This window comes from Carcharodon carcharias, chromosome 14 (assembly GCF_017639515.1).
Source record: "Carcharodon carcharias isolate sCarCar2 chromosome 14, sCarCar2.pri, whole genome shotgun sequence".
In the NCBI taxonomy this organism is placed as follows: Eukaryota; Metazoa; Chordata; class Chondrichthyes; order Lamniformes; family Lamnidae; genus Carcharodon; species Carcharodon carcharias.
The window spans coordinates 41,645,183-41,661,611 of NC_054480.1; positions in this window are offsets into that span (position 1 = coordinate 41,645,183).

Here is a 16,429-nt window from a genome sequence, read left to right on the forward strand (position 1 = left end):
TTTGGTGGAGGACTGAAGTGGTTACCTGGTGAAGTAAGCTCTGTTACTGGACCATAATCGTACCATGTGTAAGTGGAGGGCTGGATCACCCATAAGCATATGGATCATTTAAGAAGAAGAGAGATACCCCAACAAAATGATGTTCCACCTGTAACCATTGCTGAACCTGTGGTTCCTGTTGAAGTTGCTCAACTAAGAGTAGACATGCCCAATGTCTCTGTCAGAGTGGACGACCTGTGCCTAATGAAGTACCTGATGTTAATGCGGTTCCAGAAAATGTGGTTCCTGCAAAAGAATCGGAAGTCATGGAGCTAGGATGTTCTACACAAATCGGGAAACCACCTGAAAGACTGAATTTGTAATCTCATGACCTGTGTAAATATTGTAATGTCATGAGATAAATATCCTTGTAAATACAAAATGTACAGAAAAGAGAAAGGGGGAGGAATGCAGTAATTATGGTTTTGATAAACATAGGACAGTATCTTTAAGAATAAACATGATCTGTATAAACCAATGAGTTAGCAGCACGGGGAACCTCTAGGAGAGAGTTCTTCTTTAGTTATAGAGTGAGATGCACACATGTAGCTGCTGCTGCTGTCTTGTAAATAAAGTTCAAAGTCCAAGAAAAGTTGCCTGGAAAATCAACTTTATGACACAGGACGTGCCAGGAAAGGAACTGTAGGTTATTCCTACCACCTGGGTTCAGAGGCTTACTCTGGATATCAATGACCCAAAACTTGAGACTTCACCCAAAACAACTGCACTTTATTATTTGATTTCTGTTACAGGCAGCTCAATAATACTTATACCAGTGATTACTCACCACATGCTTTAGTTGCTTGGTTTCCCTGAGAAACAGACAGGATTGGGTGATAAATCTATCCTTGTCCGTTCTCTGTTCAGATAGCTCATCTTGTCTGGCTGCAGCGATGGCCTTGAGCTTAACAAACACCTTAAATGCACCTGCTTCCTGCCATGTACACACTTTCTGACTGGCTCCTTTCTCTGATAGCGAAGGTCAATGATTGGCTCCTTTCTCTGATAGTGAAGGTCCATGATTGGCTCCTTTCTCTGATAGCGAAGGTCCACAATTGGCTCACATTCACCCCCAGCAAACCTCCCTAGAAGAACGCTCTCCTAGAGGTTCCCCGCGCTGCTAACTCATTGGTTTACACAGATCATGTTTATTCTTAAAGCTACAGTCCTACGTTTATCAAAGCTACAATTACTACATTCCTTCCCCTTTCACTTTTCTGTACGTTTTGTATTTACAATGATATTTATCTCATGACATTACAATATTTACACAGGTCATGAAAGCAAGTTTGGTTAATCTTCTCCTAGATCTGCTTGCGTCAGCACCTCCCCCACTTGTCCCTGGTTCCACCAAGCAACCATTGCTTAAGAGTGATTACAAACTGCCGAATTTCTACTTATTAAATGATATACTAAACAAACAGCAAGCATCAGTCGCATTACATTAAAGCATTACCTTTAACTTAACACAATATTTATAATCTAGAAGGTTACAAACTGGGGGGAAAAAAAACAATTGTTGCCTGGCCTTTAACCATTTGTGGCCTGGCCTTTAACCAATCATCTTCCTAATATTAGCACAAAGCCATGAACACAGCATAAAGATTCTTTGTTAATTCATTTGCAGAAGTTAGCTTATATTAGCTTTATAAATAATGTTAAATGGTAATTGTAAGCTTACTTTTTCCCTGTATCCATAAAAGCCTCCCTTTTATTATATTCGAAATGGAGAAGCTGCCCACAGCTGTCCACCCTTTAAGTACATATTAGTCACTCTACTCTCCAAATGTGCTTACAATAATTTCCACATTTCCCGCTCCTCTTCCTCTTTTCCCTTTAAGGCCTTTTTCATTAACCTCCTCATCTTCTTGTTTTTCGTCCTTCACCAGAAGGTGCAGGTGAGACTGTATATCATGTATGTCAGCACCACCATTTGGGCCACTACTAAAACATGGGAGAATATTCTAATCCAGGGATGGATAAGTCCCCAGTCTACAAGTCCTCCCACCAAGTTGTGACCTGGATTTCCTCGATATCCTGCAGTACCTGCCTGCTCCTCTAGAGGATGTAATAGGTTTTATACACCCTGTTCTGGCCTTGCCTGAATTCTGTGAAATATTCTGTCAGAGGAGGAATGGGATAGGAGAATTGATTAAGGCATTGCTCTAGGTTTTCCCTTCGGTCTTCTGTGGTGTTTGAAACCATTATCTCTCTCTTATGTACGTCCACTAGCTCAAACTCTGAGATAAAACAAGCAGTTCTGTTCAACAGTGGGCATTCCATGATTCCGTGCCAGAATGAGGTTTGGGAAGTGGTGACATAACATCGCTCTTCGCCTATGTAAGCCAATCAGGTTGGGCTTGTGACAGCTGAAACTGCCTCCACAATATACTTTATCATCACATTGAACCCAGACAGAGCCTCCTCTGTTGTATAGATAGGGTGTGGTCACACAATGGTTGATTTCCCCCATGCTACACCCCTCCAGGGATGTCCCAAGCATCACTTCTCTGGCCCTCCCAACATATGGGTGGATATGATGGTACATCATGCGGTGACCCTGTCTCATTACTCCAATATTTTTTACTCTATATACTCCCTTGGGAACATTGTATGGTGTTATAATAGGTATGGCCAATATCATTCCCAGCAACAATCTGTATTAGTAGAATACACCCACATAAGACCTCTGAGTTGGCAATTGGTGATGCTGGACTTTCCCACACCTAAGTTACCCAATTGGTCATTACTAATCCATAGAGGCACCTCCCCTTGGTGAACCTGTTTTAGGTTTTTCCTGGTTTTCTCTACTACCCAGAAGCCGTTAAGTGCTACATGCATTATTCTTGGCAGCCTGTTCAAAAGCCCACTGTTACTCTTTGATTAAGTTGTTTACTGTTTTGACGTGGTCCTCCAAAACAGTTGCTATCTTCTGCACTTGATCCACAAAATGCTGGCTATTACTCAAACTGTCAGTCTGGATCTTTTTGTCTATCTCTTAGGATTTCCTTCAGCTGTGCGCTCAGAGTGTGCACCTTTAGGTCCATATTGGCTAGGTGTTTACTACCCCCGTTCCTGTATTAAACCCGGTCACTAAATCATTAACCAATCCTTGTTTTTCCCTCTTCATGCCTTGTTGGGGCTTCAGTTGGCAGGGTCTCCAGTTGGGCTCTTCCCCCTTCTGGAACTTTCACCTATGATCCTTGAGCCTATGTTTCCAGTTTAATAACCTTTTTTACCAACCTTTCATATAATACCCTGGCCAGATTGGAGCACCAGGGAGTCTGATACGTGAGATGATTAACAAACAGGTACCAACTCATGATGTATATTGTCATACAAAGCCTTTTGTTCTGTAACTAATGCAAGTCCATTAATGGGCCCTTCTTCTAGTTTGGGACACGGGATGGGCTTTAGGGATTGGTCACTGTGGTAGTTGGGGCTGGTGTGGATGTTGGTTTGGTTGGCAGTGGAGCCCAGCAAATGGATGTCATTGGGATGTATCCTGTCCAGTATGGGCACTGCCGACTGCTACACTTCTGTTGGGTGCCCCTCCTAGGTGTTATCACTAAGGAATAGGGATTCACTTAATCTCCTCTAAGGGCACAGCCCTGATGGTTAGCATCTGGTGCAAAACTTGGGTCTGCCTTCACATTGGCTTTACACATTAAAGCTCCAGCTCCCCCAATTGTGCACAATATGCAAATTGTGTCCACCCCTCGGGTGATGTTGATCCATCCATCCTGACATGAACCATCCGTTATGTTGAATATTACCCCTGGGACACATCAGTGTGGTTTTTCCGTTCAATTTCATTGCCCCTGGCGACACTGGTAACTGTGGCCACTGCAACGCTCCCCACAATCAGGCACCACTACACGTTCCTGTAAAAAATAAATAAATTTACGGGTCACTGAGGTCTTCCCTTTTCCAGGACCTCACCTGAAAGGTTGGTTTTTAACCTTCCCGAACCCCTTTTAGTATTGGTATTCAGGCAGGTAGCGTGGCTTTGGGCTCCGACTACTCTGGTGTCTTCGGTGATTAGCCGGGATCAGTCACCTTTGTGTGTCGTCCCACGTGCAAAACAGTAGGATCCCCTCACAACTGGCCATGGGTGCTGTTCCCTTTCCCTGATCTGGGGTTGGGATGTGTACCCTTTCCATTTAATTGATGTGGGACCATTTTATTTGCATGGGTAACTGGAAGGCATAGACCATGGGGCTAGCCTTGTCCACAATGTTGTAAGGACCTTTATGCAAGGGTTCAGATACCCCCACCCTTGCATAGTTTTGGATCATTATTTGGTCACCAATGTCCCACTCTTAATGTTTCCCAGGCACCAAGAGCAATTTATTACGACACTGTCACTTACCAATATTGTTTGTTGAGCTTTCATGCAACAGTTGCAAGTGATCCCATAGATCTCGGATGAATTTGTGTTAAGTCACCTCCCATTCCTGTCATTCTGTCAGAGTGGGAATCAATAAATGGGTTGGTTTTTTTCATGGGTCTGCCTCTTAGTGGTTCATGCAGGGAATACTCTTGGACTTCTGACCTCGGATGTTCATTAGAGCCGGGGGCAGTACCTCATCCCATCACTGAGATTGACTCTCTAGCTCTTTCCTTAAAGCTGTTTTAATGGTTTGGTTCATCCTCTCAATTATACCTGATGACAGGGGGTTATGGGGTACATGCCATTTCCCCTCTATCCCCAGGAACTTCAAAGTTGCTTGCATTACTTGTCCCGTAAAGTGGCTCCCCAATCTGTTTCCATGATGTCTGGCAGTCCCCAATGAGAAAATACTTCCTTCACTAGGGTCCTGGTGGTCCACAAAGCTGTGACCAGCACGCATGGAAATGCTTCCACCCACTTTGTGAAGTTACCCACTAATACCAGATAGTGCTTATTCCCCTTTTTGGTGGTGGATAAGGGTCCGATAAAGTCAATCTGGATTGACATACCATGGTCCCTCCATCCTTCGGGTCACTCCCAATTCTGCTTTCCTTTACTGGGGGGTCTGAATTGTTCACCAGGCACACCAGACATCCTTTCACATAATCCTCTATGTATTGTCTCATTCCCGGCCAACATCCTATCTGTTTTATTGTTTCCCAGGTACCTTTGCTTCCCGGATGTCCTGCTGCAGGTCCCCCATGTGCTGGCTGTATTACTGCCTGCTGATATCCTTCTGGTACTACCCACTTGTCACCCTTAAACAACATTCACTCTCTAACCAACATATCACGCATCTGCCACAGCCCTTCCAATTCTTCCTCTTTATCCTTGGCCTGAATTACTGTCTTAATGGTTGGGTCCTTATATTGTACCTCCTTCAAATCTGGTGGTAGCAGTACAGGTACTGGTTCTGTTTTGCATGTAATAGCTGCCACCATTCCTGATTCGTAAAGGTCCAATGGGTTACCTTTCTCTGGCATCTTTATCAATAACTCCTATTAGTCATATGTTTTCATGGCAGCTACCTGACTACCCTTCTGTTGTTGGGCAGGGATCATCAGTATTCCCGGTTCCTCCATTACCCCTCCCCATAGGCAATCATTAGCCATATTGATGGCCACACAATGGGCTGTCAGCAATCCCCTCCCAAAACTCCTTTAGTCAGATTCCCCCATTTGGCTAATATGCATTTCCGTTGTATCTCATAGGGCCCCATCTTAGACTCAATGGCTTAAATGCTGCTCCCATTGCCAAGTCACCTGTGAGCCCTTCCAGCTGGAAAACCATGCCACTAGGTAGGGGCGATTTTTGCAGTGTGGTCGAGTGTATCACTGTTCTGGAGGCTCCTGTGTTACCACATAGCAACCTGCCCTCCCCTCCACACTCAATTGGATACAAGATATTCCCCATTCATCATAAATTATTGGGCACGGGTACTCTGGATGGGCATGGCTTCATGCCTGGGAGGGGGCTGAGGGGGAGGTCCCAACTCCTCTGATTTGTGAGTGGACCTTCCCCATTTGGGCCTTTAACTCTGCCGTTTCCATTCACAACTCCTCCACCTCAGAACTTCCCTTTTCCAGAGGTGGCCTTCTCCATTTCAGGGGCTTTTGACACTCTAATTTAAAATGTCCATTTTGTCCACTGTTATAACACTCCAAACTACCACTGTTACTTTCCTTAAATTTTCCCGCCTGTTTCCATGACTTCGGAACTGTACTCTTGGCCTCACAGACCTTTCCTTTTTGCTCCTGCTCAGATCCAACTTTCTTATTCCTCTGGCGCCTTTCATTCCTCAACGTCACTTTCCTTAACACTCCTGCCTCTGTGTTGTTGGCGGCTTCAGGATCAAAGTCTTCAAAGGCTGCCTATAAGTACGGCAAAGAATGGGCTATCAGGGTCCTCAGCCAATGATTCAGGGGATCTCCCTGTAACTAATCCCGATTCGGGTGGTCCCCCATGTACCACAACATAGGCCACCCAGAGACAGTTGGCATAGACGTTGGGTGATTCTGTAGATCCCTGTGTAACCCCTTCCAGGGGCTTGTGAGGGTGCCCCCTAGTGGTTCCCATGGCAGCTAAGACATTATTCTGCAAGGCTGCATATCACCCTCCTCCCGGTTAGCCTCGGTGGGGAGGGCGGCAATGAGATTACTGTCTAACATGAACAATAGTATTTTCTTCTTTTCATCATCATCCAGACCGTGTAACTGAACCATCTCTAATAAATGGCCATAAGGATCCCTTCCCGTATCTAATTTCAGGATCTTTTCGCCCATACCCTGCAACTGATGAGGGGTACATGGAATGACAAATTCCCTGTCCAATTGACCACTGCGAAATCTATTTCTTTGCTGCACAGGTGCTATCGGTAAACATCCACCTGAGTGCCCTGTCATCTGCCTGACTTCATCCTCCAACGACTCCTCGGTATCCGCCTCTACTTCTCCTCCCTCCATTGCATATACTAACCCCTGGTTTATCTGTAATTTCCTTTTCAACTTTTCAATCTTGTCCTGACATTCCATGTGATCTGCTAGTGCCTGCCAGGTCCAGTGATGTTCCTCCACCAAACACTGGTAGGCAGCCCTCAGATCAGCACACTTCCTTTCAGCTTTCTCCACCCTACATCTGTGTGTGTTCCTTTTCTGCCCATGAGTCACACTGCCTTTGGTTATTCACGCACTGGCTTTCCACAAATTGTAACTGACTACACCGCTTTTCCTTTTCTACCTCATGCTTTTCTACCTCCTTTTTTCATTCCTGCCATTCTTCCTCGAGTTCCTTTATTAGCCTATTGACAATGGCTTCCGTTTCCTCTAGCTTCTGTTTCAGTTGTTCTATTCTTAAAATTGTATAGCTTGGTTCCTTTGATACACCATCGATTAGGTGGCCTTTTCTGCGTTTGGCCCCCGGGTCAACACCTTGCCCACCTGTCTGCCTCGTCCACCGGATTCTTATACCAGACCCGTCTCTCTTTGAGAGATAATTTCTTGACTACATACTGAGTCACTAAACCCTCCATCCTGAGTTTAGCCATTTCTCTACCTTCAATCTCCTGGGTAACTTTACCCAAAACAACTGCACTTTATTATTTGATTTCTATTACAGGCAGCTCAATAATACTTGTATCAGTGATTATTCACCACATGCTTTAGCGGCTTGGTTTCCCTGAGAAACATACAGGATCAGGTGGTCATAAAAACATAAGAAATAGGAAAAAGTGTAGAGCATTCAGTGCCTTGAGCCTGCTCCTCAATTCAATAAGATCATGGCTGATCTTCTTGTGTTTCGATTTCTACATTCCCATCTAACCACGACAACCTTAGATTCTTTTCGGCAAGGGAATTAATCTACCTCTGCCTTAAAAATATTCAATGATCCCGCCTCCACTGCCTTCTGAGGCAGAGAGTTCCAAAATCGCATAGCCCTCTGAGAGAAAAAAATTCTCCTCATCTCTGTCCTGAAAGGGCGACCCCCTAACTTTAATACAGTGACCCCTAGTTCTGGACTCACCCACAAGAGGAAACATCCTTTCAACGTCCATCTCATCATGACCGTTCATGATCTTTATACTTAATCAGATCACCCTTCGCTCTTCTAAACTCCAGTGGAAACAAGCCAGTCTGTCTAATCTTTCCACAATACAACCCACTCATTCCAGGTATCAATCTAGTAAACCTCCTTTGAACCTCCTCCAGTGCATTTACATCCTTCCTTTAATAAGGTGACCAAAACTGCACACAGTATTCGAGGTGTGGTCTCATCAATGCCTTGTACAACTGAAGCATAAAATCCTTACTTTTATGTTCAATCCCTCTTGTAATAAAGGATAGCATTTTGTTAGCCTTCTTATTTACTTGCTGTACCTGCATACTAACTTCTTGTGACTCATGTACCGGAACACCTAGATCCCTCTGCACCTCCGAATTATGCAGCCGTTCCCCATTTAAGTAATACGCTGCTTTTTTGTTCTTCCTGCCAAAGTGAATAGCTTCACTTTTTTTCCCATCTTAAACTCCATTTACCCACATTAAACTCCATTTGCCAGATCTTTGCCCACTCACCCAACCTATCTATATCCATCTGCAACCTCCTCGTGTCCTCTTTGCAACATACTTTCCTACATTTCTTTGTGGCATCTGCAAATTTAGCTACCATGTCTTCACTCCCCTCATCTGAGACATTAATGTAAATCATAAAAATTTTGAGGCCCCAGCACAGACCCCTGTGGGACTCTACTTGTCACATCCTGCCAATCTGAAAAAGACAAAAAAGGGTGGTCAATCCATCCTTGTCCATTCCCTGTTCAGATAGCTCACCAGGCTATCCCCCCTCCTTGTCTGGCTGCAGCGATGACCTCGATCTTAACAAACACGATGCTTAAAGAGGGCTCTGTTTCCTGCCATGACATGTAAACGCTTTCTGACTGTCTCCTTTCCCTGATAATGATGGTCCATGACTGGCATATTTTCATTCCCAGCAACCCTCCCTATAGCAGGAAGTTCTCGACAGCCAGCTTGGCCAATATCCTCCTAGATCTGCTTGTGTCAGCACTTCCCCCATCTGTCCCTGGTTCCACCAAGCAACCATTGCATAAGGATGATTATAAACTACCGAATTTCTACCTATTAAATGATATTCTAAACAAACAGCAAGCATCAGTTGCATTACATTAAGGCATTACCTTTTGACCTTACTTTGAGTTTTAAGCAAACAACTTTCCACGATATTTGTAATCTAAAAGGTCACAAACTTGGGGGGAAACAGTTGTTTCCAGGCCTTTAACCATTTGTTGCCTGGCCTTTAACCAGTCACCTTCCTAATATTAGTACAAAGCCATGAACAAAACATGAAGATTCTCTGTAAACACATTTGTAGAAATTTGCTTATGTTTACCTTATAAATAATGTTAAATAGTAATTGTAGGCTTAGCTTTCCCTTTATCCATAAAAGGCCTCCATAATGTAATGACGTTTTTATTATATTTGAAATGCACCCATTGCCCACAGGACAATACAGTGTGAAAACGCACCAATGAGGCCGGCAGGTAAAACATTGTTTTTCATGCCCACTACCATACTTAGTGCAAATCTGAGATGATTCTGCAATAAGTTTATTTTTTCCTGACTTTGCTTCTGTTTTTTTGCCAATTCCCTTAAACCTGTGTCCTCTTGTTACTGATTCTTCTATCACTAGAAATAGTTTGCCATTTGATTTTTTTTTTTGTTTCTGGATCTGTTTACTTGGAAGATAGTAACTACCACTAACTAACATTCAGCAGAAATTTTGACCGTGCAACTGTTTTATAATTCACGATTTAGTTCCTTGATAATCTGACCAAATTATGGGATGTTGGAGTGCATCGTACTATATTTACCGCCAACAGAAACTGAATGTGATTAGCCAACAAAGAACCAATAGGCCACTCTCAGTTGTTAACTAACAAATTTACATTATTTTAACTTGGCAAATTTAAATCTCCATTGATAACAATCCATCTTGTGAGAAAAGTCCAGGCAGTTATTATCCAAGCACAATAATGACTAAAAATGGATTATCACATCTAGTGGCCTAGGCTTTCTTCATGCCATTAAACCACTATCAAATTTTCTTTTTAAATGATTAAAAGTACTTTCCTCCTGTTTGCAAAGCCCAGATGTTTAAATATTGAAAATAGAGCAAAATTAAATTTTGCTTTGCCTTGTTAATTGCTGGTTGATGAGTACATGCATTTTGAACATTTTTTTTTTGTAACAATTGGTGGAGACAATTCAAAGTGGGCAATATTCTTGTCAAATAAGCATTTATGCCAACACGAATGGAGGTGAAGCTAAATAAAACTGTTTGCCTAAGTCTTGAAAGGGTGGGATATCTGCATCGTGATGTTTTGATTATACAAATATTCAAGGTATTCATGCCATAACGCTTTTGTCTTGACTTTGGTACAAAGAGAGTAGCAATGTGTATGTGTGATGACATGATGGCTCCAGTGAAGCTTTTTAGCTGCTGCTGAAGCAGCATATTTATTGTTCCAGGAAGATCAGTGGCAGTGGGAAAGACCACATTAAATCAAATTTTATAATTTTGGCGCCAATTGATCAACATCTATATCTGGGAGCTGGCAGCTGAAAACCAATATAAAAGTAACTCACCTGTCGGTGGCTATTTTCAGAATCACACGGGTAATTTTACTAATATTATTTCCAATCCAACTCTCACACTTACATATTAGTCCTGTCATCAGTCATGCCATTGTGCTCCAATTGCACCTGACATAATGGAACTGCAATGCAGTATCAAATACATGAGATGCTGATATTTTCAATGCTGGATAAATCTAACTCTCAGCCTAAGACATATGTGGCAAACCTCTGCTGGAAGTGTATATTGTCAATCAACATGTCTGCTAAACAAATCATTACTTCCTTCATTCTTAGTACAAAGGCCCATTTGTAGAGTATGTGTTGATAGTAGCAAAGTTCTTCATTGTCAGCACAATCCTAAAAGATCACTACAATATTCTCCAGTAACGATGTCTCTCAAGGTCATGCACTTTATACTAATATATCCTAGAAAGCAAATTAGTTATCATACTTTCGTTGTGCACTCACCATTCCTTTCTGCCTTAACTTGAGTATAGTCAGAACTGCATTAAGAGTCAGTCTGGTAAATACTATTTTACTGTCTAAATAAGGAGTATTTGGACTCCTTAATCACTTAGGTACACAAATGAGTGAAGTTTCACAATAGACTCTTGGAATTCACAATCATCCACTGTTTAGACAGCTTGGACCACTTCTGACTGTAAGAGCAACATTTATTAACTCAAACCAGTCATACCAGTTCTATATCAGCCAACTGTCCATATTTCAAATTGCTGAAGCATGAGGTCAATGTCCATGTGTTTAATCAGCCTCCTTTAGTATTCAGGAAGACAGAGCATTTCAACCTAACCAACCAGCACAATGGCTCCAATTCTGCACCTGATCATTCCCCATCTCTTCTACCCAACATATTCTCTGTGCTGTGCTGCATCCAATGATTATGATTCAGCTTACTTGGAACTAAGATATTTTGTTGTAGGCGGTCCCTGATACAAGTGGTAATGTTGGATACTCTGATGTACTGTGTGGTTCTGGTATTCCATGCTATTTTGGCATCATGTGCCATACTGGTATACTGCACTGCTGCTTTGGAATAATATATACTTGCGGCTTGTGCTGTACTAATGTATTGCTGGCCCAGTATATTGTGCTACTGTGCTGCATTGCGATATTACTCTGTACTGGTGTCTTGTGCAGCTCTGCGTCATCCACTCTGGTTCCAACTGGACCTCATTAGTTCTTGGACTGTAATTTTTGAAGTGATCAGGGGCTACACCTCTAGACTGCATTAGCACATTTTGCTAATTCGCCATTGTTAATTGTTTATTAATTGCATTGACTAGGGATTCACTTATGTCCTTATAAATAGGAACAGAGTGAAAGTGTGGTTATTGGGTTAGGAGGTGCACGTTTGTAATGTGGAAATAAATGCTTATAAAACATGTAAATAATGGCCCTAGTTCAATCCTTCACCACCTGGCTTTCTGAAATATAACAATCATCACCTTTGATAATAATGGTAGAAAAAATTAATCATTTTGTCTCCTTACCTCCTTCTCATCTCTTGACCAGGAGTCCTTTCAGTATCTCCATATCAACGCTGGACTTTGTTCAATGATTTCCAGGGACTTCATTATGTTACTGCTTTTTCTCAATACAGTACCATAGCAACACATCCTGTTGTCAAAAAGTGACATGTCTGAGTACTATCGGCAAGCTCTTTTCAACAAGAGTCCATGTAATGTTACATTAACTTTCCTAAACTTGTACTTGTGTCACGGTATACATATTGCAAGTATTGCAAGACAACTTTTTTTTAAAAGCCACTTCTACTGTGATGGCTATAAACAATTACAAGTTTGAGAGTACATTATTATGACAAATTTTCTCATACTTTATTTATCAGACTGAAACACACACCTGGGGCACCTGACATTTAGTTCCACTGCCATTAATGGAATGAGTTACCAGGCACTGCATATAATTTAATATTGCCCATTTTGTGCCACCACTCAAGACAAATTTCTACCTGTTACTGCCTGCAGCAGCAGCATTTGCAGGCTTATCACTTTCTACCATTTCCATGTGGCTAATCCTTCCTAACATTATTCAATTTTCCTTTGGGTTTCCAAGCCAAAGCAGATATGCAACAATCGATATCCAGATATCCTGATCTTGAACTTGGCTAATGTGTTCCTGAAAGATTTATCTTGTTTTTTCTGGACCTGATGAAGGGCAGTGTGATTTCAATCAGAAAACGGGGTTTCTGAATGTTTCAAGGAACCATTGCTCATATGTTATGATTCCCTCACTACACAATATGGCCTGCTCAGTTATCTTGGTGATTAGGCAGCTTGGTATAATGCTTGAAAAGTGCGAAAATCAATGTCATTACAGGTAATAACCAGTTGCTGCAAATTGAGGGGACACAAATCCAACCAGAGGAAACCCAGGGAAGACCCATCAATTTGACTGACAAGTGCTAATCACTAACAGAAACAGACAGATTGGAATAATTATTTCCAAATGAGGGGAATATGTGTCTTTCTTTTCTCGTTCCTCGAGTGGATAAATGAAAATCTGTGCTGCATTTCATTGCCACGTATCTGCTACACCTGCACCTGCCCATTACTTGACAACCATTGTCCCTTCCATCCCTCGGTCCTGCTGGCATCAAAGGGCAAGGGGAACCAGCCACACAAATACGTACCATCATTTACTCTATCTTTCTCAATAGTCAGCACAGTAAGAGACATTGTGGGTGGGAGAGTGGGATGGGTCCATACAGTGTGAATCCCACATTTTTGGTGAGGAGCAGCTAATAGTCATGGAATGGATAATGATAGACACAGCTGGGCAGAGGACAAGCCCAGAAATTAACTCTACTGAAGATGGTGGAGGTGCAGACTTTATTGGCCTAACATTTAAGAAAAGGATATTGCAGGTACACCAGGAAATGCTTGAGGCATGGGTAGCCTGGCTATAGGAGCAACTGTGCCATGTTGGACAATGTGGAGGAGTCTGCCTCAAGCTTTTGCAACATTATAGTGCAAGACATGATTACTCTGCAATATATCATGAAGCATTCAAGCTCCTCTATATTCTGCAGTGGGGCACTCACTTTACAAACTTGTGGTACCAGCTTCAGCTTTGACTGGTGCCATTCGGGCTCTGGCCACCATCCACTTCAGTAGTGTGGAATGCCAGGGGCATCACATGGGTCAGTGCTTTGTTGGCTCCATAGAACTCCTACAGTCTGGTCTCCCAAAGATCAATGTATGTGCTGAGGAGCAGTCTCAAGAAAGTTGCATAGATGTTACGGGATTGTTGCATGCTGTCCTCTCTAAGAATAACAGCACATCTGTCGCCTTGCACACCATCAAGATCTTACTCTGGCAGGGCGCAAGGGACAGTCACAGCTTCTTGTCTGCTCGGATATGGCTCTTCATTGAATTCAAGCTAGCTGATTCAGATTCTATACACCCTGTGGAGTTGGTAGCTTCACTTTCATATAGCTGCCCCCCACCTTTGTTGTGCTCTCTGGGCCTCCAGTTGAACTTCCTGGACTTGTTACCTCTGTGTTCCTCCTGCTACAAGATTACGGGTGTCACAGAACCACTCTCCTTTTCCAAACGGCTGAACCTCCAGAGATCTTCAAATATGACAATCTGTCTCCCTATCAATGCTATCATCCCATTTATTTGGGTGCATTGAGTTAAAATCGTCCCTACTTTAGAGTAAACCAAATTATTGGTGATCCCTCATTGGCATGGAATCTTATATTTAACCACAGAAACTGGAAGAATACTACAGCCTGGATGTTACGGCCTCTCCTGCCTGGCGGGATGTTACAGTCCCGCCGAACTGAATGGAGATGTAAATGGCTCCCTGCATCCACCGGGGGAGGCACCCCGTGGTGGGGCTGAAAAATCCTGGCCGACGTCTATTCGTTTCAGAGATGCCAGCTCTGTATATTTTCCTGGAGGTCGGATTGACATTTGATATTTAACCATGTTGACATTTGATCACGTGACCACATCCAGATCTACGCTGTTGAAAGCAAAAACTTTTATTAAATTCCTGCAAACTCAAAATACAGGCAATCAGTGTGAATATGCAAACAAACTGAGACAGTCGACCAGGAAGGTCCATAGTTTTCTCTCCACTCAAACACTTGCTGTGTTTACATGTCAGCCAGAATGGCAGTAAAAGCATGATAAGGAGTTTCAGTTCCCCTGGGGTAGGGAAAGGAAACATTAGGGTTTCTCCTCCTAATTGTCTTCTAAAAGGTGCATGCATGGAAGTGGTCAGGTGACGACTAGATTGGGCTTGACTGCATTGCTTTGATCTTCTGTAGATAATCACTGCATTGTCTCACATGTGACAAAATAGCCACCCAGAGACACATGCTGCCTGTGGAAGTGCCCTTCAGTGAGAGCACCAGGAGAACTATACCCCAGTAAGAGTCGGTTCCAAGCAACTGTACTCCAGCAAGGGTCAGTGCCCGGCGAACTCTATTGCCTACAGGAGAGAAGGGAAAAAATGCGGGAAAGAACAGACAAAAAAAGGGGGTCTTAGAGAGATTATTATATATTGGAGAGGCAGAATATCACCTTAAATTCTGGGCTGATTATATAAGCAAGTTCCTTGACGAGGCATTCCACTGCCTTTCCACACCTTTCTGACGTGTGGTGCAAATCAATCATATTTTTTGGCAGGAGCTCAAACTTACTGATCCAGACTGTTTCTTCCTACTTTGCATTGATGAAACACATACACGTTCTTCGTCTGCATAAAATTTGGTGGTAGGACAACACCAGACTTTCTCTCTCATGCACTATCTTGGAATTCTGGAATGTCTTGTCAATGCGAGAGCTATTAGTCAGTAAGAAGCACACTTGCTGCATCTGCTCATTAATGAAATAATAGAGCATTTACATCCAGCCTAATGACTGGATTTCAAAGTCCATTGACCACTTCTTGCAGGCAAATCTGGAAGCAGTGGTCACTGTTGGCCTGCATAATCTCCAAGTTGGCGTTGAGCTTGTTGTTTGATAGGATAGAGCAGCAACAGTCGCCGCTTTTGAGTTCAAGAGATGCAAATACACCAGCATGTAGGCACAGATCATGATATCTTTTTCCAGGGTTATGAACAGCAGAACCCGTGAATCAGACTTCCATTCCTGAGCAATCTGGGAAAGTTGACAACTCCTGAGAGCGAGGTTTGACCTGGCTCTCTGCCCTGTCTTTTTTTTTGGATTTACCTAATCATTATAATTAGTTCCATTTCACTAGCATGCAGTGTGAGTCAGCACCACGTACTCATCCAGTTGTGTCTAGTTTGAAGTTGCATTCTCACATTAGGCAACAAGAGGGCCAGAGACATCAGAAAAATCAATAGGAGCTGCTGAGCTGGAACACTTCAGAATTCTTGACTGAACAATGCAAAAGTGCAGGAAAATATCAAACCTTGTTGATATGTAATGTTTCAGATTGACTTATCGGTAAGATTTAGACTGAAATTTAACCATTTCAGAGTGCATTCTGGGGTCACCAATTTAATGTTGAGGTAACTTTAATGATACACTTATTGCCTAAGGCAAAAACAATTCTATATCAAATTGTAATGTTCAATTTCAAGCCAGGCAGGAGTTTAACTTTCACGACAAAAAATGCTGGAAAAACTCAGCAGATCTGACAGCATCTGTGGAGAGAAAGACAGAGTTAATGTTTTGAGTCCGTATGACTTCTTTAGAGCTGGAATTTAACTTGTTTTTAAATGTGGTCTGAGGTATTGCAATTCACCTCTGGCAGAAAGACTGCAATA